This window comes from Macaca fascicularis, chromosome 11 (genome assembly GCF_037993035.2).
Source record: "Macaca fascicularis isolate 582-1 chromosome 11, T2T-MFA8v1.1".
Classification (NCBI taxonomy): domain Eukaryota; kingdom Metazoa; phylum Chordata; class Mammalia; order Primates; family Cercopithecidae; genus Macaca; species Macaca fascicularis.
The window spans coordinates 2,549,167-2,571,821 of NC_088385.1; the positions used below are offsets into that span (position 1 = coordinate 2,549,167).

General features: G+C 42.0%; 1 protein-coding gene across 15 annotated transcripts in view; it reads left to right on the top strand.

Moving 5' to 3' along the window:
- The window catches only part of ADIPOR2 (adiponectin receptor 2), a 102,637-nt gene that overhangs the window by 19,431 nt on the left and 60,551 nt on the right, over positions 1–22,655 (top strand). For 2 of the 15 annotated variants that reach the window (XM_074006073.1, XM_074006067.1), the window contains exon 2: positions 1,766–1,883. The exons of 7 other annotated variants lie outside the window; for them this stretch is intronic. The gene's annotated coding sequence lies outside the window, so the exon portion shown is untranslated. Of the gene's footprint in view, positions 1–1,765; positions 1,884–3,296; positions 3,464–17,924; positions 18,043–22,655 lie in introns of all 15 variants that reach the window. 6 more of the 15 variants (XM_074006070.1, XM_074006063.1, XM_074006071.1 and 3 more) reach the window with 4 other exon arrangements.

Here is a 22,655-nt window from a genome sequence, read left to right on the forward strand (position 1 = left end):
TTTTTGTGTGTGTGTAAATGGAATCATACTGTACGTATTCTTTAATGTCTGGCTGCTTTCACTCCGCATGTTTTTGAGAGTCTTCCATGTTGCTTTGTGTTCCAGTAGTTTGTTGCCTTTTATTGCTGAGTAGTATTCACTGTGGTATGGCTACACCACAATTTGTTTCTTTGTTGACCTGATATTTGGGTTTCCAGTTATTTGGCTATTATGATTAAAGTGGCAATGAACATTGATGTACAAGTCTTTTTGTGGACTTAAGTTTTTATTTCTCTTGAGCAAATAGGAGTAGAATAGCTGAGTCATATGGTGTATATTTTGCAGTTTCTTAGTAAGTTAAAGAGTTTTTCAAACTGATTGTGCCATTTTATCTTCCTGTAATCTCATCTATGTTATATGCTGTGTTTTTAATTTTAACTGTTTTTTTTTTTTAGTGTGAATTGATATCTTATTGTGGTTTTTATTTACATTTTTCTTTTTGAATGCTTTGCTTTTTGTTTTGAGACAGGGTCTTGTCTGTTGCCCAGGTTGATGTGATCCTGGCTCACTGCAGCCTTGACTTCCCAGGCTCAAGGAATCCTTCCACCCCAGCCTCCCAAGTAGCTGGGCCTATAGGTGCACGCCACCAAACCCAGCTAATTTTATTTTGTAACAACTTTTATGTAGAGACGAGATCTTGCTATGTGCCCAGGCTGGTCTTTAAATCTGGGGCTCAAGTGATCCTCCTGTCTCCGTCTCCCAAAGTGCTGGGATTATAGGTGTCAGCCACCATGCCTCGCCTTACTTGCATTTTTCTGATAGCAAATGATGTTGAACACTTTTTCATGTGTTTATTAGCAATTTGTATATCCTTTTATTAGATGAGGTGTCTGATTCTTAATTCATTTTGAAAATAACGTTTTTAAAAATTACTGAGTTACAAGTTCTTTATATGTTGTGGATACAAGTACTTTGTCAGCCGTGTGAATTTTGAATATACAGTCAGCCCTCCTTTTCTGAGGGTTCCACATCCACGGATTTAACAAATCTAAGGTAGAAAATGTTTGGTTAAAAAACAATATGAGAATAAAAATAATACAAATAAAAAGTACAGTATAACAGCTGTTTATATAGCATTTAATCATATTAGGTATTCTGAATAATCTAGAGATTGATTTAAAGTGTAAGGAAGATGTGCATAGGTTATATGCAAATATGATTTTTTTTTTTTTTTTTTTTAATAAGGGACTTGAGCATCCTCAGATTTTGGTGTTCAGTTTTGGGTGGATTAGGAGGGTAGAGAGGGGTTCTTGAAACCAGTCCCCCAAGGAAAGGATACCGAGAGATGACTGTATTCTTTTGTTCTGTAGCTTGCCTTTCATTTTCTTAACAGTCTTTGGAAGAGCAGATGTTTTTTAATTTTGTTGAGTCTAGTTTATCACTTTTTACTTATGGTTAATGCTTTTTGTGTCTTAAGAAGTATTTAGCTACACCAAGGTTGTAAAGATTTTCACCTGTGTTTATTTTGGAAGCCTTACAGTTTTAGATACTATATTTAAGCCTATGATCTATTTCAAGTTAATTTTTGTGTATGATGTGAGGTAAAAGTTCAAGTTCTCCTCTCCCATATGAATATCCAGTTGTTCAAGCACCATTTGGTAAAAAGACTATCCTTTCCTCATTTAATTACTTTGACCTTTGTTGAAAATCAGTTTTTCATAAATGAGTAGGTCTTTTTATTATTGCATTGATCTGTATACCTATACTATTTTTTTTTTTGAGACAGAGTCTTGCTCTGTCACCCAGGTTGGAGGGCAGTGGCATGATCTTGGGTCACTGCAGCGTCCGCCTCCCAGGTTCAAGCGATTCTCCTGCCTCAGCCTCATGAGTAGCTGGGATTACAGGTATGCACTACCATGCCCAGCTAATTTTCATATTTTTAGTAGAGATGGGGTTTCACCATGTTGGCCAGGCTGGTCTCGAACTCCTGACCTCAGGTGATCCACCTGCCTGCACCTCCCAAAGTGCTGGATTACATGTGTGAGCCACCACACCTGGCCCTGTGTATCTATGCTTATGCCAGTACTACATTTGATTACTGTGGCTTTATGGTAAATTTTGGTTACTCTAGATTCTTTGCATTTCCATAAATTTTGGTATTAATAGTGTCAGTTTCTATCAAAAAGCCTGCTGGAATTTCAGTTGGCATTGTATTAAGTATATAGATGATTTGGGAGAGAATTGCCATTTTAAAAATATTGAGTCTTCCGGTCCTTGAAAATGGTGTATGTTATTATTTTTTAAGGTTCTTTAGTTTCTCTCAGCAGTGTTTTGTAGTTTTCAGTGTAGGACATGTTGGACATCTTTTATTGGATTTATTCCTAATTATTTTAAGTGCTTAAATGAGAATTTTTTAAAAGTTTCATTTTCTCCAGTTTGGTGCTAGTATATAGATTACAATTGATTGGTGGTCTGTCTAGCATGTAGAAATTCCTTAATAAGTAGTCAGATGGAATTTAATTTGTTCTCCTCTAACTTTCTGGGGAAATAATAATCTAAAACAACAAAAGATTATCTCTGAATTTGAATGGGTTCGAAATTTGTATGACTGTGTGCCTTATTTTAATTTCTCTGAATTTGAAATATAGAAGTGCATTTGGATTTTATGATAAAATGTACAATAATAGATGTAAGTAGAGACAAGTAGAGATCATTCAACAGATAAGAGGATATAGTTGTAGAAAAGCAGAATTGAAAATTTTTAGATGGTAAAATTAATATTCAATATTTATATTAAATATAAATATTTTAAAGTAGAAAGTGCTTGAGTAGTATGATTAAAAAGAGGAATCTTGTTTTCATTTGAATACATTTTGGCCTACAAGAATGTCTGTTACTGGCTTAAGTATTTTTCTTTGTATATACTGTCAGATGATTTACCATTTCCCAGCCAAACCTGATTGGTTGGCCCAGTACAACTCTCTTCTGTCTTTTAAGCTGTATCCTTGATAGTATTTCTGTTCATCCTGCCCAGAAGATTGTGTTCTCACACAGTTTTCTGTGGTTGTTTCTAAAACATGGTGTAAATGAAAGGATTGTAAAATGCGCCAATCAGCATTCTGTAAAAAAGCACCAATCAGTGCTCTGTGGCTAGCTAGAGGTTTGTAAAATGGACCAATCAGCACTCTGTAAAATGGACCAATCAGCAGGACATGGGCGGGCACAAATAAGGGAATAAAAACTGGCCACCCCAGCCAGCAGCTGCAGGCCAGTTGGGTCCCCTGCCACGCTGTGGAAGCTTTGTTCTTTCTTCACAGTAAATCTTGCTGCTGCTCACTCTTTGGGTCCATGCCACCTTTAAGAGCTGTAACACTCACCGCGAAGGTCTGCGGCTTCATTCTTGAAGTCAGCGAGACCATGAACCCACAGGAAGGAATCAACTCTGGACACATGTTGGCGACCCAGATGGGACTATCGCCAAGTGGTGAGTACCATTGGACCCCTTTCGCTTGCTATTCTGTCCTATTTTTCCTTAGAATTCAGGGGCTAAACACTGGGCACCTGTTGGCCAGTTAAAAGCAACTAGCAGGGCTGCCGGACTAAAGACACGGGTGTCAGGCTTTCTGGGAAAGGGCTCCCTAACAACCCCCGACTCTTCAGAGTTGGGAGCATTGGTTTGCCTGGAACCAGCTTCCTCTTTTCCTGTACTTCCAGGCTGAGCCAAGGATTGACAAGAGAGGAAAGCCATTCAGCTGTGGGGTCTTGACAAAGAGTTGGTTGACCTTGTAGCCATGAGGGAAACTCTGTAGGTCAGCCAAAGGGTCTGTGGGTTGGTCCAGGGGTCCTCAGTAGAAGTCGTTAGTTGAACTCATTTGGGGTTCCATTTGTAAGACCATCTGCAGCTTGATGGCATCGATTCTGGAGGAAACAAAGTGACAAGGAGGTTAAAAATACAGGGCCCGATGGCGAGTAATAGCAAGATGGCTGTTATGGGACCTAGAAAGGGGAGAAGCCATGTCACCCAGCTCCAGAGGTTGATATAAGAGTTTGAAAGGCGTCTGATTTCAGAAGCCTTTTCCTGTAAAGGCCAGGTGGCATCTCGTACTATCCCTCACTGGTTAGTGTAAAAGCAACACTCTTCCCCTAAGAAGGTGCGTAGTCCTCCTTTCTCAGCAGTGAGGAAGTCTAGGCCTTGGCAGTTTTGGAGAGTCAGCGCTGCCAAAGAGTCTATCTGGGATTGTAGAGTAAGGATAGATTTTGTTATTTCTTGCAAACTGTCTGAGAAATCGTTTGAGAGTGTGTGGTAGTAGGATAATGAAGTAGATAAACCTGCTATTCCAATTCCTGTAGCAGTGACCATTCCTAACCCTATAAATAGGGGTATTAGTTGTATGGCTCTGCGCTGACGGACTTGAGCTTTGAAGAGGCACTGATAGAGTCTGATTTCCTGGGGCAATGTTAATGTTGGGAGTTAGGAAGACTAAGGTGCAGGTGCCTGTCCAGTTGGTGGGGAGGCAGATATAGGTCGAAGTTCCACATAAGAAGAATATGCCTTGGCTGGGTGGACAGAAATTTACCCTGGCTTTTAAAGGAATAGGGTATACTGTTTTTTCTTTACTACTGCTATCTCTCTTTTTGTCTCTTTGTCTCTTCCTCTCTCTCTCTCTCTCTCTTTCTCCTCTTTCTCTTTCTGTCTTTCTGACTTCTTTGTCTGTCTCTTCCTCTCTCCGTTTCTCTCTTTCTGACTCCCTCTTTGTCTGTTCCTCTTTCTCTTTCTCTCTCCTCTCTGCTGGTCTTTCCTTGCCTCTGCCAGCTGCTTGTGCTGCTGTTCTCCCCTCTCCTTTCCCTTCTTGATGGCTTCAGCAGTGTAAGACTGCCACCTCCTTGGGTTTTTGCACTGCATGCAATAACTCCGTGATTTCCTTGTGGTATTTAATGGGGTTCCCCCAGAGGTTAGGAACCCCCTTTCTTTCCATGTTGCAGCATGGGCATGTAGGATTTGATAAGCGTACTTGTTATCTGTGTACACATTTTCTTCTTTTTCCCTTTCCCAGTTCTAAGACTTGGGTAAGTGCCACTAGTTCTGCTATCTGGCCGCTGGTCCCTGTGGGGAAGAGGCTTACTTTTAAGTACTGTTACATCACTAACTATGGCATAACCTGCCCCTTGTATCTCATTCTCTACAAATGAACTTCCATCGGTATATAGGTTAAAGTCAGGATTAGCTAAGGGGACTTCTAAGAGATCCTCTCGGGCGGCATAAGTCTGGACTATAATTTGTTGGCAGTCATGCTTGGTTAGTTCCCCATCCACTGGGAGAAAAGTGGCAGGGTTGAGGGCCACACACGTGCATATTTGAAGCACCAGTCCCTCGAGGAGTAGTGCCTGATATCTAAGCAGGCAGTTTTCTGATAGCCATAAACTTCCTTTGGCACCTAGTTTGCCATTTACATCATGAGTAGTCCAGACAGTGAGATTCTTTCCTAGTATTATTTTGATAGCCTCTGATACTAAGATGGCCACCACCGCAACTACCTGTAAACAGGCCAGCCTTTTGCCACTAGTTGTGAGGTTGTCCCACGAGTTGGAGTAAGGACTCCAAGAACTATTCCTGCTCTCTCTGAGACGTATAAAGAGAAGTTTTGTCCTGTGGGAAGGCTTAAGGCTGGAGCTTATACTAGGGCCTACTTTAAGGTTTTGAAGGCTGTTTCTGCCTCTGGTTCCCATTCTACTAGATGAGTATTTGCCCTCTGGGTCTCCTTGATTAGAGTATAGAGGGGCCTGGCTATCTCGCTGTATCTGGGGATCCATAGTTGGCGAAAGCCGGTGATTCCAAGGAACCCCCGCAACTGTTTTAGTATCTTAGGGTGAGGATAAGCCAGCATAGGCTGTATTCGTTCCTTGCTGAGGGCCCTGGTTCCTCTGGCTAAGATTAGGCCTAGATACTTGACTTGTCATAGGCAGAGCTGGGCCTTTGATTTAGATGCCTTATACCCTTGATTAGCTAGAAAGTTCAAGAGATCTACAGTAGCTTGCTGGCATGAGGCTTCTGAACTGGTAGCCAAAAGTAAATCATCCACATATTGAAGGACCAGAGTGCCTGGGCTTGAGAAGTGGCCTAGATCTTGGGCCAGTGCCTGACCAAACAGATGAGGGCTATCTCTGAACCCTTGGGGCAAGACCGTTCACGTAAGTTGGGACGTGTGGTCTGTGGGATCCTCAAAGGCAAAGAGAAACTGCAGGGGAGTCAGAGTGCAGGGGAATACAGAAGAAGGCATCCTTGAGGTCCAGAACTGTGAACCATTCTGCTTCCTCTGGTATTTGAGAGAGCAGGATATAGGGGTTGGGTACAACTGGGTATAGAGGAATTACTGCCTCATTGATAAGTCTTAAGATCTTGCACTAGTCTCCACTGACCGGTTTTTGTACTCCTAGAATTGGGGTGTTGCAGGGACTGCTGCATTTTCTTACTAAACCTTGAGCTTTTAGATATCTAACAATATGATGTAATCCTTTATGAACTTCAGGTCTTAAGGGATATTGCCTTTGATAAGGAAAAATGGTGGGGTCTTTTAGCCTTATTTGGAGAGGGCGGGCATTTTTTGCCCTTCCAAATTGTCCTTCCAGTGCCCAGACTTCAGGGTTGATTCCCTCCTCAAGTAGGGGACAACAAATGGGTAATTTGTCCCCATATTCATGCAGATGATAGCTCCAGCTTTGGCTAATACGTCCCTCCTTAATAAGGGTATGGAACTTTCAGCATAATAAGAAAGGCATGTGAAAAGAGCAGAGTCTCCCAGTTACCACTGAGGAGGTAGGAGAAATACCTGGTTACAGGCTGTCCTGGGATCCCTCGGATGGTAATGGACCTTGAGGACAGCTGTCTGGGACAGGAGATTAACACTGAGCCTTGGATGGTAATGGACCTTGAGGACAGCCATCTGGGATAGGAGTTTAACACCGAGAAAGCCGTGCCAGTGTCCAGGAGGAAGTCAATTTCCTGGCCCTCAATGGTTAAACGTACCTGCGGTTCAGTGAGGGTGATGACATGAACTGACGCTTGCCCCGGGCACCCTCAGTCCTGTTGTTGGATCATCTGGTTGGGGGCTTCTGGCCCAGAGAACCTTTGTCCTCTGGGGCAGTGCGCCTTCCAGTGATTGCCTTAGCATAGTGGACATGGGCGAGGGGGTAGCTTGTTTCTCATTGGACAATCGTTATTTTTAAGTGTCCTTGCAAACCAAACTGATAACCAGCCCTACCAGATGATTGGCCTGCTCCATTTTCTGTCCTTTCTGAACCACCAAGGTCTGTTTGAGGGCCATGACTAAGGCTGTGGCCTTTCTCTTATCTCGCTTTTCCTTTCAGTCTGTTCCTCTTGGTCCCTACTATAGAATACCAAGGTTGCCAGGTTTAATAATGCCTCCAAATTTTGTTCAGGGACCAGGGCTAGATTTTGGAGCTTTCTCCTGATATCTGCGGCTGACTGGGTAATAAACTTATCTTTTAGGATCAATTGACCCTCGAGTGAGTCGGGTAACAGGGTAGTATATTTTCTTAAGGCTTCCCTTAGCTGCTCGAGGAAGGCGGTAGGATTTTCTTCCTTTCCCTGAGTTGTGGTGGACATCATTGAGTAATTCGTGGGCTTTTTCCTAATTATCCTTAGTTCTTCCAGAACACAGGTCAGCAGATGGTTGCGACTCCAGTCTCCATGATCTGAGTCGAGAACCTGGTGGGGATCCATACTGAGGATGGCTTGCTGACCAGTAGGGAATTTGTCCCTTTCTTCGACTGTCATTCTGTCATTTACTTGACTAAAATACCAGGTATCTGCAAACTCTCGGGCTGCAGCTAAAGCTGCATTCTTTTCATTAAAGGCCAGGGTTTGATCTAACAATAGCATGACATCTCTCCAAGTGAGGTCGAAGGTTTGCCCTAGACCCTGTAGGACATCTATGTGCCTATCAGGATCATCTGAAAACTTCACCAGGTCTACCGTCATCTGCTTTAAATCAGAGAGAGAGAAGGGGACATGTACCTGGGTTGGGCCAAATTCCCCTCCCCCTACAGCTTGAAGGGGACGTAACCAATAGCCTGGGAGTTTTTGTGGTCCTTTGGAGATTTCTTTGCTTGTTTCCTTCTGGGGAGGGGGGAGATTAGAGGAGGCTTATCATTAATAGGAAGTGGAGCTATAGGAAGGCTGGGATATGGAGGTAAGCTCAGAGGTCCTCCTCCACAACATTGCAAGCTTTGCATAGTCGTGGATTATCCTTCAATGAAAAGAAAGCTTGGACATAAGGTATTTCACTCCATTTGTCTTCCTTCTTACAGAAAAGGTCAAGCTGCAGGATAGTATTGTAATTTATACTTCCCTCAGGTGGCCATTTTTCCCCATCAGAGAGAGAATATTGGGGCCAAGCCGTAGTGCAGAAAAAAATGAGCCACCTCTTTTTCAGGGTTTGCAGGTCAAATTGGTCCCAGTGGCTTAGGATGAGTTTCAAGGGTGAGCCTGTTGATGCCTGTGTGTTTCCCATCTGAAAGAAAAAACCACCCGTGGTTTTGTTTTGTTCCCCCCATCCCCCAACCCCGAGTTATCGTGGCTTTAAAAGCCAGACCGTTGTCGCTTTGGCTGGCCTAGAGAATTCCCCTTTGGAGGACACTACCACTGCAGGGCCCCTTCTTTGCCCCTATCCAGCAGGAAGTAGCTAGAGTGGGCGTCGTCCAATTCCCAGCAGCAGTTGGGGTGTCCTGTTTAGAGAGGGAATTGAGAGGTGAAGCCAGCTGGACTTCTGGGTTGGGTGGGGACTTGGAGAACTTTTCGGTCTTACGAGAGGATTGTAAAATGCGCCAGTCAGCACTCTAAAAATGCACCAATCAGGGCTCTGTGGCCAGCTAGAGGTTTGTAAAATGGACCCGTCAGCACCCTGTAAAACGGACCAATCAGCACTCTGTAAAGTGGACCTATTAGCACTCTGTTAAATGGACCAATCAGCAGGACATGGAGGGGGACAAATGAGGGAATAAAAGCTGGCCACCCCAGCCAGCAGCAGCAACCTCGTGGGGTCTCCTTCCACACTGTGGAAGCTTTATTCTTTTACTCTTCACAGTAAATCTTGTTGCTGCTCACTCTTTGGGTCCACGCCACCTTTAAGAGCTGTAACACCGCGAAGGTCTGCGCTTCATTCTTGAAGTCAGCAAGACCACGAACCCACTGGAAGGATCCAACTGCGGACACATAAAGATGAGGAAAATTGTTCTTTAGGCTTTGAAGACTTTACTGTGTGCACTTAGCATTGCTGAATGTGGTGGTCTCTGAGAGCAGTGTAATTCTGATGATACATACAGGCATTTGTCTATTATAAAAATGGGATGAAATTGAAGATGGGTTTATTGCCTTTTATATCATCTTTTGGATTTGTGATACTTAAGGACAAACCTTTGAGAATGTTTGTAGTTATTAATATGACCAGAAACTGGAACTGTTTCAGTCTGGCACAGGAGAGATTAGTAGTAGTATTGCTGTTAGTCATTACATAAGAGATGTTAATGTTTGGATTTAACCTTCGATTGTTTGTAATATGATATTCCTAACATTCCTGACTAAAAGGATAGTGAATAAAAAAGAATGCATTTAGAACTATATTAGAACTGCATTGCAGAAAGCATATGAAATTTCAAGTTTAGGAAGTTTCCTGCTTTAAAACTTTTTTCTTCACACTTCACACTTTCAGCACTTATGTGTGATGCATCTAGGAGATGCATCTGGTTTCGCAAATACAGTACTGCACCTGAAATATTTTCAGTATTTATTTACTCAGTATTTATTTTCAGTCTTTATTTCCTAAAGGTTAATTTTCTTTAAAACGTTAGCAATTTTTCATCCAGTCTTTTTCATGTTATAATCATTTGCTTGTGTGATTTTACCACACGCTATATCCAACTAGGCAGCATTACTGGAAAACTTATTTGATTTTTTGCCAAGAGATGGTTAGAATATTTTTCGTGGTAGAGAATATGTGGCGAAAATGCTTTAATTGATCCCTGACCAAATTCAGCAAGAAAAACTTAAGTAAACTTTAATAAGCAGGCAATAGAAGTTAAGGTGATATTCTGACTTTGGGTATAAACACTCAAACATGAGCTTTGCTACTGTAAAGTAAGAAATAAAATTAGTGTTAAGTCGAGATGAGTGAACTTGTTGATCATCTGCCTAGCCTACTGTGATAGGAATGGTTGGAAGACTTGGAAGTTTTTCCTGTCCTAAGTTGATAAGCATTTGAGTGGAAAGAGAGGCACTTTTCTCCTGAAGTTGTTCACTTTGGAATTTTCAAACTGTTTAAAGTCCTTTAAAATGTTCTGAGTTACTTCTTTATTTTCTAGGCTCTTCCTATTAAGAGAAATATTGCCTTTTTATCCTTTAAAATCTAATACCCTCATCTTTAGTGGTTGTCTCTGCTTAGGTTATGTTGCTTAGGACATAACATTGACGTTTGGTTAAAATGTCACTGAGCTGCCGGGTGCGGTGGCTCACGCCTGTAATCCCAGTACTTTGGGAGGCTGAGGCGGGTGGATCACCTGAGATCAGGAGTTCGAGACCAGCCTGACCAACACAGATAAACCCTGTCTCTGCTAAAAATACAAAATTAGCCAGGTGTGGTGGCACATGCCTGTAATCCCAGCTACTGGGAGGCTGAGGCAGGAGAATTACTTGAACCTGGGAGGCGGAGGTTGCGGTGAGCTGAGATCGTGCCATTGTACTCCAACCTGGGCAACGAGAGCAAAATTCCATCTCAAGGAAAAAAAAAAATTCACTGAGCCTCTGAAAAGCACGAGGGACTAAGCAGTTTGACTCTGTAGGCTTTATTATTAGATTTGTGTATTTGTATTATAAGGAAAACAAAATTTTAGTAAAATACAATGTATTTTGTTCATTTTATTTAGTTCATTGCTGGATTGCCGGTCTGTAGAACTTTTCCTGTCACAGAATAAACATAAAATAAGTATTTTTTAAATGATGTACTTAATTTTATTACCCTACCATGCTTGAAAATGTGACTTTATATTATAGTTTCCTTTAGCAAAAGGTAAAACTACAGTCAATATATAGACTGTAAATAAATTTTTAAAAATCTTCATTTACTGTAATGTAATAGTGTCATTTTACACGTATACCTGCTTTTCAGATTTGTAACTCATTTGGTTTAAATTTGGGGCATTTGGATGTTTCTGATGTTGAATGATAAAATGTAGGCTTAAAAAATTCTCCTTCGAGTTTTATACTGCCGTATTGTGTATAGCCTCTCTTTCATAATGATACTTGGACTGTGATGGTATAGAGTGACTCTTATTTTAATCTGGATGCATTCGAGATATTTCATGTTCTTGAAAGACTGTTACACTTCTTGGGATGGTCATCATCATATTTTTAAAGCAGAGATCCTAAAACTTAAAAACCTCAGAGAAAGTCCAGCATCTATTTTCAACTACTTGTTTTTTAAAGCTTTAGAACTTTGTACTCTTTGGTGAGGTTACAAAACAAATCTAGATTTTTTTTTTTAACTGAGGACTTCAAAAAAATTTTGTGATGTTTATAGTATTTTGTCTCTTTTTAGAAAGTCAAATTTGTTGAGGTATAGTTTACACTCAGTAAAATTCACCCGTTTTAGATGTATGGTTCTGTGAATTTTGACAAACATTACTGAAATGACTAAAGTGGACTGCTAACTAGGAGACAGTGCTAAAGTAGCAACTTAGCAATTAAAATGTCATCTTTTTATCACTTTGGGAAGATTCTCATTGGTATTTTTTCGTGGGTGCAATAAGAGACCAGCAGTGTGGCAGGCTTTCACTGGCTTTTTCCCCCAACTCTACTTCCCATAATGGTAAGATTTTCCTGTTTTCTTAGGAAAGTCATCCATTGGGGTAGAGTTAAGCTAGGATGGGTTCCTTGTGATTTTATTTAAAGGTTGGTCTACTTAATGCTGGCGGGAAAAAAGCAGTGTAGTGATACAACACGTTGCCTGCCTTTACATTTTCAAAATAATTTTAAGGAAATAGATTGCTGTTTGATTAAAAATGCTTCTTTGTGTTATGGCAGTTAAGATTTTATTAACACTCCTTCTCAGCTATCAACTATACCTTTTTTTAAGGGCCATATTAGTAACATATGTTGGGAACTTTTCCCATGTTATCAGTTAAGCTTTTTCAGTTATCAGTTTTGTTTTATTGAGACTTTTCTACTCAGAAAGGTTCTGAGTATTTGGAAAGTACTCCAATTGTAATCATTCTTTTTATTGCTTCTGGAATGTAGCAAGGCTCCATGTTCTTTCCTATTTCTTGACAGTTTCTTAATATCGTCAAACGTTGTAGAGTATAATGTACTATCTGTGTTGAAATACTTGGCTTTGGCATTTAAGTGCTATCATGCATTTATTTGAGAACAGTTTATGGCTCATTCAGACACTGTGGGTAAGAGCATTGACTTAGGTGTCAGGCAGAATAAATTTAATCTGACTCTGCCATTTATTAACTATATGAACATGGATAAATTAATTATAACCGCTCTGTTTTGTCATCTGCCAAATGGGGAAAATAATCATATGTATCTTCCAGTATTGTTGTCAGGATTAAAGAGATAATCAATGGGAAATATTGTATTGCATGTAGTAAGCACTCAGAGCATGTTAGCTGCTCCTGTCATCCTCACTCAACAGAAGTTTTTTTGTTTTTGTCTTTTTTTTTTTTTTTGGAGACAGTCTTGTTCTGTCGCCAGGCTGGCGTGTGGTGGTGCAATCTCCACTCACTGGAACCTCCGCCTCCCAGGTTCAAGCAATTCTTCTGTGTCAGCCTGTGGAGTAGCTGGGATTACAGCGTATACCACTATGCCCAGCTAATTGTTATATTTTTTTTAAGCAGAGATGGGGTTTTACCATGTTGGCCAGGCTGGTCTCGAACTCCTGACCTCAAGTGATCCGCCTGCCTCGGCCTCCCTAAGTGTTGGAATTACAGGCTTGAGCCACCATGCCTGGCCCTAGCAGCGGTTTTTGAGCTCTTACTTTGCATCCCAGACCATGCTTGGTGTTGTAGATACAAAATGGATTCTAAGGAAGGCTTCCCCATCTTAAGAAGTTTCATAGTTCAAGAGGGAAGACAGGCAGTAAACAGTTGTGACATATACTATATCAGAAACAAAAGAACAAAGGAGTTAATATCATAAGCCTGGGGAGGTCAGGGAAAGACGTTTCTATCTCTGACTTAATTTTGATGTTGACTTATTTGGCAGATATTTACTGAATACGCTTTACTTTTGCCGGGCGCTATTTTAGGTGCTGGCAATACCACTGGTTTCATGGAAGACAGTTTTTCCATGGACTGGTGGGCGGGGGGTAGAGTGGATGGTTTCGGGATGATCCAAGCATATTACATTTATTGTGCACTTTATTTCTATTATTACTACATTGCAATATATAATGCAGTAATTATGTAACTCAGTGTAGAATCAGTGGGAGCCCTGAGCTTGTTTTTCCCGCAGCTAGACTGTCCCGTGTGGGAGTGATGGGAGACAGTGGCAGACCATCAGGCATTAGATTCTCATAAGGAGCGTGCAGCCTAGATCACAACAGGGTTCAGGCTTCTATGAGAATCTAATGCCACCGCTGATTTTACAGGAGGCGGAGCTCAGGTGGTAATGCAAGCAGTGGGGAGCAGCTGTAAACACAGATGAAGCTTTCCAGCCCCTCACCTCCTGCTGTGAGGCCAGGTTCCTAAAAGGCCACGGGAAATGGCTTGTAGCCTAGGGGTTGGGGACCCCTGCTGTGTAAGAGTTGTGTAAGGAATTAAATCTTGGGGTCCCCATTTCCTAAACTAAAGGGAAAAGTCAAGTTGGGAACTGCTTAGGGCAAACCTGCCTTCCATTCTATTCAAAGTCATCCCTCTGCTCACTGAGATAGATACATATCTGATTGCCTCCCTTGGAAAGGCTGATCAGAAACTCCAAAGAATGCAATGCAGCCATTGGTCTCTCACCTATCTGTAACCTGGAAGCCCCTCCCCGATTGGAGTCTTCCTGCCTTTGCTTCAAGTTGTCCTGCCTTTCCAGACCAAACCAACATACTTCTTACATGTATTGATCGGTGTCTCATATCTCCCCAAAATGTATACAACTAAGCTGTGCCTCAACCACCTTGGGCACATGTTGTCAGGACTTCCTGAGGCTGTGTCATGGGAGCGTCCTCAACATTGGCAAAATAAAATAAACTTTTTTTTTTTTTTTTTTTTTGAGATGGAGTCTCGCTCTGTCACCCAGGCTGGAGTGCAGTGGCATGATCTCAGCTCACTGCAACCTCCACCTCCCGGTTTCAAATGATTCTCTTTCCTCAGCCTCCTGAGTAGCTGGGATTATAGGTGCATGCCACCACACCTGGCTAATTCTTGTATTTTTAGTATAGATGGGGTTTTACCATGTTGGCCAGGCTTGTCTTAAATTCCTGACCTCACGTGATCCGCTTGCCTCAGCCTGCCACAGTGCTGGGATTACAGGCATGAGCCACTGTGCCCAGCCTGCAGAATAAACTTTCTAGATTAACTGAGACCTGTCTCGAATTTTCAGGGTTCACAGAGTAAAGAAGACAGATGATGTCTCTACTCTCAGGAGCTCAGTCTAGCGGGAAAAGATCAGTAGTAAACAAATAAAAATGTCAGAGACAAGTGCTATGAAAGAGACTAAAAGGTGATGTAATAAGGAGAGACTGAGGAGTTGCTTTACATTGCATGGTCAGGGAAGGATCCTTTGAGTAGGTAACCTTTGAGATTTTCATACAGAGGAGTCAGCCTTGGCAAGTATTAGAGAGATGAGCATTCTACCGTAGGGAACCATGTTACACAAAGCTCCTTAAGCTTTTGGCACATGTAAGGAGCAGACAGGTCAGTGTGGCTGGAATGTAGTGGGCAAGGAGTAGAGTGGTGCAAAATGAGATCAGAGATAGTCAGGGTCTAAATCATTTAAGGGTTTGTAAGCCAGAGTAAGGGGTTTCTAGGTGTAAAAGAAAGCCATTGGAGGGCTGTTAGTGGGGGAAGTGCCTTTTGAAAAAGATTACTGTCATTGCTGTGTGAGGACTGGATTCTGAGGATAAGGGTAATGAGGGTAGAATTTAGGAGACCTTTGGAGGCTGTTGTATTAGCATAGGTGAGAGAGAGGTGGTCGTGGCTTGGGCTGGAGAGTAAATTAGTAGAGAAAAACAGATTGATTTGGGCTGTGTTTTGAAGACTGAATCAGCAGGACTTGCTGACTGCATGTGATCAAGGCAAATCCTAGGACTTGAGCACTTAGAAGATTGGTGGTGCAGTTTACTGAAATGGATAAGACTGGAGGGGAGAGCAAGTTTGGTGGGACAATCATGAGTTCTATTTTTTTAAGTTTGAGGTGCCAATTAGACATCTATGTGGAGATTTCATACTTGGTGGTAGGTAATAGTAGTACTCTGGAATTCAGTGAGAGTTTAGGGCCAGGGATAAATATTTAGGAGTAACTGACATTATCTGCTAGATTTGGTAATAAGGAGTTCCTAAGTGACCTTGACAAGTGTGGTCTTAGTGGGAATGGAAACTAGATTGTAGAGAAGTATCGGTGAAGGATGGAATGAGAATATGAAGTTGGGGAATGGAGACAGTGACAATAGACTCCTAAGAAATTTTCCTGTGAAAAGGGAAGCAGAAAAATGGTTGTGTCCACAAGTAAGGCCCAGATTCGAGTCTTACTTTCATACTTGCCTGGATACAGTTATTATGTGAGTGTATTCGAAAGTTTAAGATATTTTATGTACCCTGCTCAGTCCTCTCTACAAATATTGAGGTATCTAGATGATACTTTTCCTTCTGTGACATGAGAGTCCTTAGTTTAGGGAAGTTAAGTGACAGTTCAAGTAGAACCTGTATTTGGACTCACTCACTTTGACTAGGTGCAGAGTACTTTTCATTATACCAAAATGCTCCTTAAACTTTTATTATCTTGGTCAAATCCAGTCTAACTTAGAGTTTTTGGAAGGATTACAAGATGAGAGATGTGAAAATTCTTTGCAAGCTGTAAATTGTTACACAAATATAGAAATTCCTTACTTTAAAATGCCCCATTATGTCTTCTTTTTACATGACTTTTTAGGACATAGTAGGCAGTGGCCTTGAAGTTCATTTTGGATCATAGCCTACTTCATTAGAGCCCAGAGAATGTAAGCAGATTGTTAAAGACAGAACCTATCTATGGCATATGAATCAAATCTGGATCATGTTTAATTGAACATTTTTACCTGGTTTAATGATCTTGTCTCCTTTGCCTGTTCCGTAAGGTCCCATAATCCTCCCCAAAGGAACTCTTCCCCAAAATAATTCCTTCTAAAAATGTGGAGGGGGCTGGGTGCAGTGGCTCACGCCTGTAATCCCAGCACTTTGGGATGCTGAGGCGGGTGGATCACCTGAGGTCAGGAATTGGAGCCTGGCGAACATAGTGAAACCCTATCTCTACTGGAAAAAAAAAAATAGCCAGGTGTGGTAGTGGGTGCCTGTAATCCCAGTTACTCAGGAGACGGAGGTGGAAGAATTGCTTGAAGTGAGAGGTGGAGGTTGCAGTGAGCCAAGATCGTGCCACTGCGTTCTAGCCTGGGTGACAGAGCAAGATTCCATCTCAAAAACAAAACAGAACAACACCACCAAAGTGGAGGTAACTTAAAAAAACTGCAAAAAAGCCAATCCTGAAAGGTTGCAAACTATATCATTCCATTTATATAACTTTTTTTTTGAAGACAAGGTTTCACTCTGCTGTCTAGGCTGGAGTGTGGTATCATAAACACAGCTCACTGCAGCCTCGACCTCCCATGCTCAAGCGATCCTTCCACCTCAGCCTCCTGTAGCTGGAACTACGGGCATGCACCACCTATTTTGTGATTTTAATTTTTATGTTGCCTCCGAGTTTAAAAGAGCAGAAAAGCTGTGGAAAACAGTAAGGTGAGTCCTTAAATAGAATTACCCTATGATCCAGCAATTCCACTTCTGGGTATATACTCAAAAGAACTGAAAGCAGGGTCTTGAAGGGGTATTTGTACACCCATGCTCATAGCAGCATTATTGACAACAGCTAAACCCTGGAAGTAGTCCAGCTGTCCACAAATGGAGGAACAGATAAGCAAAATGTTACCGGTATACATATAAAATGGAATCTTTTTTTTTTTTTTTTTTTTTTGAGACGGAGTCTTGCACTGTTGCCTGGGCTGGAGTGCAATGGCATGATCTTGGCTCACCATAACTTCTGCCTCCCTGGTTCAAGCGATTCTCCTGCCTCAGCCTCCCTAGTAGCTGGGATTAAGGTGCCCACCACTATGCCCAGCTAATTTTTTGTATTTTTAGTAGAGACGGGGTTTCAGTATGTTGGCTAGGCTGGTCTCGAACTCCTGACCTTGTGATCCACCTGCCTTGGCCTCCCAAAGCACTGGGATTACAGGTGTGAGCCACCGCACCCAGCCACAAAATGGAATCTTATTTCACCTTTGAAAGGAAAGAAATTCTGACATGCTACAAACTGGATGAATCTTGAGAACAATATGCTAAGTGAAACTGGCCAGTCAAACCAGTCACAAAAAGACAAATACTGTCTGATTCCACTTTAATGAGGTACTTAGAGTAGAACAAATCACAGAGACAGAAAGTAGAATGGTAGTTACCAGGGGCTGAGGGGAAGAGGGAATGGCGAGTTACTGTTTAACGGGTTTAGTTTCAGTTTTGCAAGTTGTAGAGTTCTAGAGATAGATGGTTGTAATGGTCACATAACAATATAAATGTACTCAGTAACATTGAACTGTGCACTTAAAAATAATTTAGATGGTACATTTTATGTTATATGTATTTTACTACACCATCAGGCCCAGCTAACTTTTTGTTTTGTTTTGATTTTTTGGTGACAGGGTCTCACTCTGTGGCCCAGGCTGGAATGCAGTGGCACAATCATGGCTCACTGTAGCCTTGACTTCCTGGACTCAAGTGATCCTCCCATCTCAGCCTCCCAAGTAGCTGGGACTACAGGTGTACACCACCACTCCTGGCTAATTTTTACTAACTCACTCCCTTTTCTCCCTCCTTTCAGTATTCATTCATTCATTTAACAGATAATGATTGAACAACTGTTATGTATTACTATTTATTATATATTATTCCTGGGAGCAGACTATTAAGGGTCACTGTATACCATCACAGTCCCAAGTGTCATTATGAAAGAGAGGCTATACACAATACAGCGGTATAAAACTGTAAACAGACTTTTTTAAACCTACATTTTGTCATTCAACATCAGAAACATCCAAATACCCCAAACTTTCTTTTTTTTTTTTTTTTGAGACAGCGTTTCACTCTTGTCACCCAGGCTGGAGTGCAATGGTGCGATCTTGGCTCACTGCAGCCTCCGCCTCCTGGGTTCAAGGGATTCTCCTGCCTCAGCCTCCCGAGTAGCTGGGATTACAGGTGCGCGCCACCATGCCTGGCTAATTTTTGTATAGTAGAGATGGGGTTTTACTATATATTGGCCAGGCTGGTCTTGAACTACTGACCCCAGGTGATGCACCCATCTTGGCCTCCCAAAGTGCTGGGATTGCAGGTGTGAGCCACCACGCTTGGCCACATGTCCCAGACTTAAACCAAATGGACTATAAATCAATTCCCTGAAAAACTGGTGTACGTGTAAAATGATGCTATTACATTACAGTAAATGAAGATTTTAAAAAATTTATATATAGTCTATATATTGACTACAATTTTACCTTTAATATGAAGTCACAGTTTCAAGCATGGTAAGGTAATAAAACTAAGTACGTCATTTAAAAATACTTATTATATGTTTATTCTGTGCCAGGCAATGTTCTAGAGACTGGCAGTCCAGCAATGAACTAAACAAAATGAACAAAACATATTATATTTTACTAAAAATTTGTTTTCCTTATAATACAAATACACAAATTAATAATAAAGCCTACATTAATACATTGTACTAATCTGTCTTGGTGAGAAGTCCAATTTAACTATGAAGATATAGTAGAAATGCTTTTAATTTCTTTTTTTCCCTAGAGAATGTGATGTTTTTTCATTAATTTATTCATTCACTCAGGAAATCTTTATTGAATGTCTACTGTGTATCAGTTGCAGTTTGGGATTCAGTGGTGAACAAAACATAAATGCCTCCCTTTATGGAACCTACAATCTGTTGGTTTAAAAAAAAAACCTCTCCTGGATTAGTGTTAGATTTCTAGACCAGAAGTGTCAATTAAGTTTAACAATTTCTTCAGGCAGAGAAAATTGCTTTTGAGGTATCACTTAAGCAACCTTAGTGCTTCTAAGCAACGTAACTGCCTTTTGAGGTATGAACTGAAGGGAAGGGGAGGGAAGTATAAGAAATTGAGTTGGGAATTTTTTTTTTTCTTTTTTTTTTTTGAGACAGAGTTTCACTCTTGTTGCCCAGGCTGGAGTGCAATGGCACCATCTTGGCTCACTGCAACCTCCGCTTCCTGGGTTCAAGGGATTCTCCTGCCTCACCCTCCTGAGTAGCTGGGATTACAGGCGCATGGCACCACAGTCAGCTAATTTTTGTATTTTTAGTAGAGATGGGGTTTCACCATCTTGGCCAGGCTAGTCTCGAACTCCTGACCTCAGCCCAGATTGGCCTCCCAAAGTGCTGGGATTACAGGCGTGAGCCACCACCCCCGACTGAGTTGGGATTTTTAATTTTCCATAGCTTTCCCATTAGGAAGGCAACCTGGTGTGACTATATTTGACTGAGAGTAACGAGATCTGGGTTCTAATCCTAACTTAATCATCTAATACTTTGTGTGTTTCAGAATTCTTCACAGTGATCCTTGCTTGTCCTCACTCCTTTGTATAGATTTTTTTTTTAAAGGATTTTATCCACTGTTTTGCCAGTAACTATGCTAGTGTCACTTTTTATGCTAGTAATAGTTCTATGTTCAAGTTCATTCTCTTTCCTGAATTTAAATTTGTGTTTCCTAGTGCCAACGGAACATTTCTGTCATTTCATACTCCATTTCCAAAAAGAAACTCATTATTGTTCCACATTGAATTTGCTTCCCTTCTTTATGATCTTTTCATCTCAGCAAATGGCATTGCTATGTACCCAGCTGCCTAAGGAAAAACCCTGAGTCGTCATCTTTCTCTATTTCATTGACCCTCATTCAGTCATTCAAATATTGCTTCTCTTGAGTGTATCTTGAATCTACCCTTTATGCTCTAATTTCTAAACAGAACTGACACCCTTTGTCCTGCATATTCTACATTCTTTGCACAGAATACCTTTTCTTTAGTTGGCATACTCCAACTCATTGGTTAATGTCCAGCTCAAATATTAACTCCTATAAAACCTTCACCATTTCTTTTAGGCAGAATTAGTGATTCCTGAGTCTTTGCTCTTAGAGCATGTAGGTCAGGTGTCTACTGTATTTCTGTTCATTCACAGTTTTTTATTCGATTGTCTGTAGAATAGACTTTATTATTGTCAAGGGGAAGACAGCCTTAGCAAAATTTTGGAATAAGTCATTTTGTGCCTAAGCATACATTAGTTTGTGAGAACATACTTTTCTTTTTTTTTTTTTTGAGACGGAGTCTCGCTCTGTCGCCCAGGCTGGAGTGCAGTGGCCGCATCTCATCTCACTGCAAGCTCCGCCTCCCGGGTCTACGCCATTCTCCTGCCTCAGCCTCCCGAGTAGCTGGGACTACAGGCGCCCGCCACCTCACCCGGCTAGTTTTTTGTATTTTTTAGTAGAGACGGGGTTTCACCGTATTAGCCAGGCTGGTCTCGATCTCCTGACCTTGTGATCCGCCCATCTCGGCCTCCCAAAGTGCTGGGATTACAGGCTTGAGCCACCGCGCCCGGCCTGAGAACATACTTTTCAAAGTGAAATGTAGTGGGGTGTATAGTATGTTTGAGTATCTTTTTCCAATAAACATTGCATGTATAATCATTCACTCATTGCATGTATAATTATTAATTAAATATTCTTTATTAATTAAAGACCGCTCTGGTCTCTCCAGAAGTCTTCCATGGCCTCCCTCATCCCCACCCTCCAGAGGAATCTGAAGCCGCATGTGCTCCCTGGCATCCACAGCCCCTGCCTCTCCCAGAGCAGCAGTACCTGAGCCTCAGTGTATTCCAAGAATTGAAACCCTTGGTCGGCTGCCCCTCTGCACCAGAATGTTTCTATCCCATTCTTACCTACCCAAGGCCCTTTCAGTAGCCCCTTGGGGTATTCTCTTCCTATGCACCAGGGCAACTTCCGAACTCACCACTTTCCTGGAAAGACTCCCAACATCTTGGGGGAGCAGTCCCCCACAGGCCGGACTCCAGATGCCCATGCACACAGGAACACTTTTAAAAAAAAAAAAAAAAAAAAAAAAAGGATATTAGTGGGAGGGACTTTGTAACTGAGGAGGTTTAGGAATTGAAAACTCATATGTGGCCGGGCGCGGTGGCTCAAGCCTGTAATCCCAGCACTTTGGGAGGCCGAGACGGGCGGATCATGAGGTCAGGAGATCGAGACCATCCTGGCTGACACGGTGAAACCCCGTCTCTACTAAAAAATACAAAAAACTAGCTGGGCGAGGTGGCGGGCGCCTGTAGTCCCAGATACTCGGGAGGCTGAGGCAGGAGAATGGCGTGAACCCGGGATGTGGAGCTTGCAGTGAGCCGAGATCTGGCCACTGCACTCCAGCCTGGGCGGCAGAGCGAGACTCCGTCTCAAAAAAAAAAAAAAAAAAAAAAAGAAAACTCATGTATTTTCTTTCTTTCCTCATTGTCATTTCCTAGCTACCCAGAGATATTGAAGGACAACTGAGCTCCCCTACTTGTTAAAAATGCATTGGTCAAATTTGTGTAGACTTCCACATCTATGGGCTCAGAACGCTTTCTAGTTACTTGTTCCTTCCTACCAGCTGTTTTCTGTTTGTGTTAGATTTTTTTTTTTTTCCTTCGAGATGAAGTCTCACTCTTGTCCCTTGGGCTGGAGTGCAGTGGTGTGATCTCAGCTCACTGCAACCTCCTCTTCCCGGGTTCAAGCGATTCTCCTGCCTCAGCCTTCCAGGTAGCTGGGATTTTAGGCGCCTGCCACTATGCCCGGCTAATTTTTGTATTTTTAGTAGAGATGGGGTTTCACCATGTTGACCAGGCTGGTCTGGAACTTCTGACCTCAGATCCGCCCGCCCACCTCGGTATCCCAAAGTGCTGGGATTACAGGCGTGAACAACCATGCCTGGCCTCATGCAGATCTTTTAAAAAAAACATCTTAACACGGCCGGGCCCAGTGGCTCACGCCTGTAATCCCAGCACTCAAAGTCTGAGGTGGGCTGATCACTTGAAGTCAGGAGTTCCAGACCACCTTGGCCAATATGGTGAAACCCCATCTCTAGTAAAGATACAAAAAATTAGCCGGGCGTGGTGATGCGTGCCTGTAATCCCAGCTACTCCGGAGGCTGAGGCAGGAGAATTGCTTGAACCTGGGAGGCAGAGGTTGCAATGAGCCGAGATGGTGCCATTACGCTCTAGGCTGGGCAACAGGGCGAGACTCTGTCTTAAAGAGAAAAAAAAATAAAGAAAGGTCTGCATGATACAATACAGTATTCATAGAATTTTGGCCAGTGAA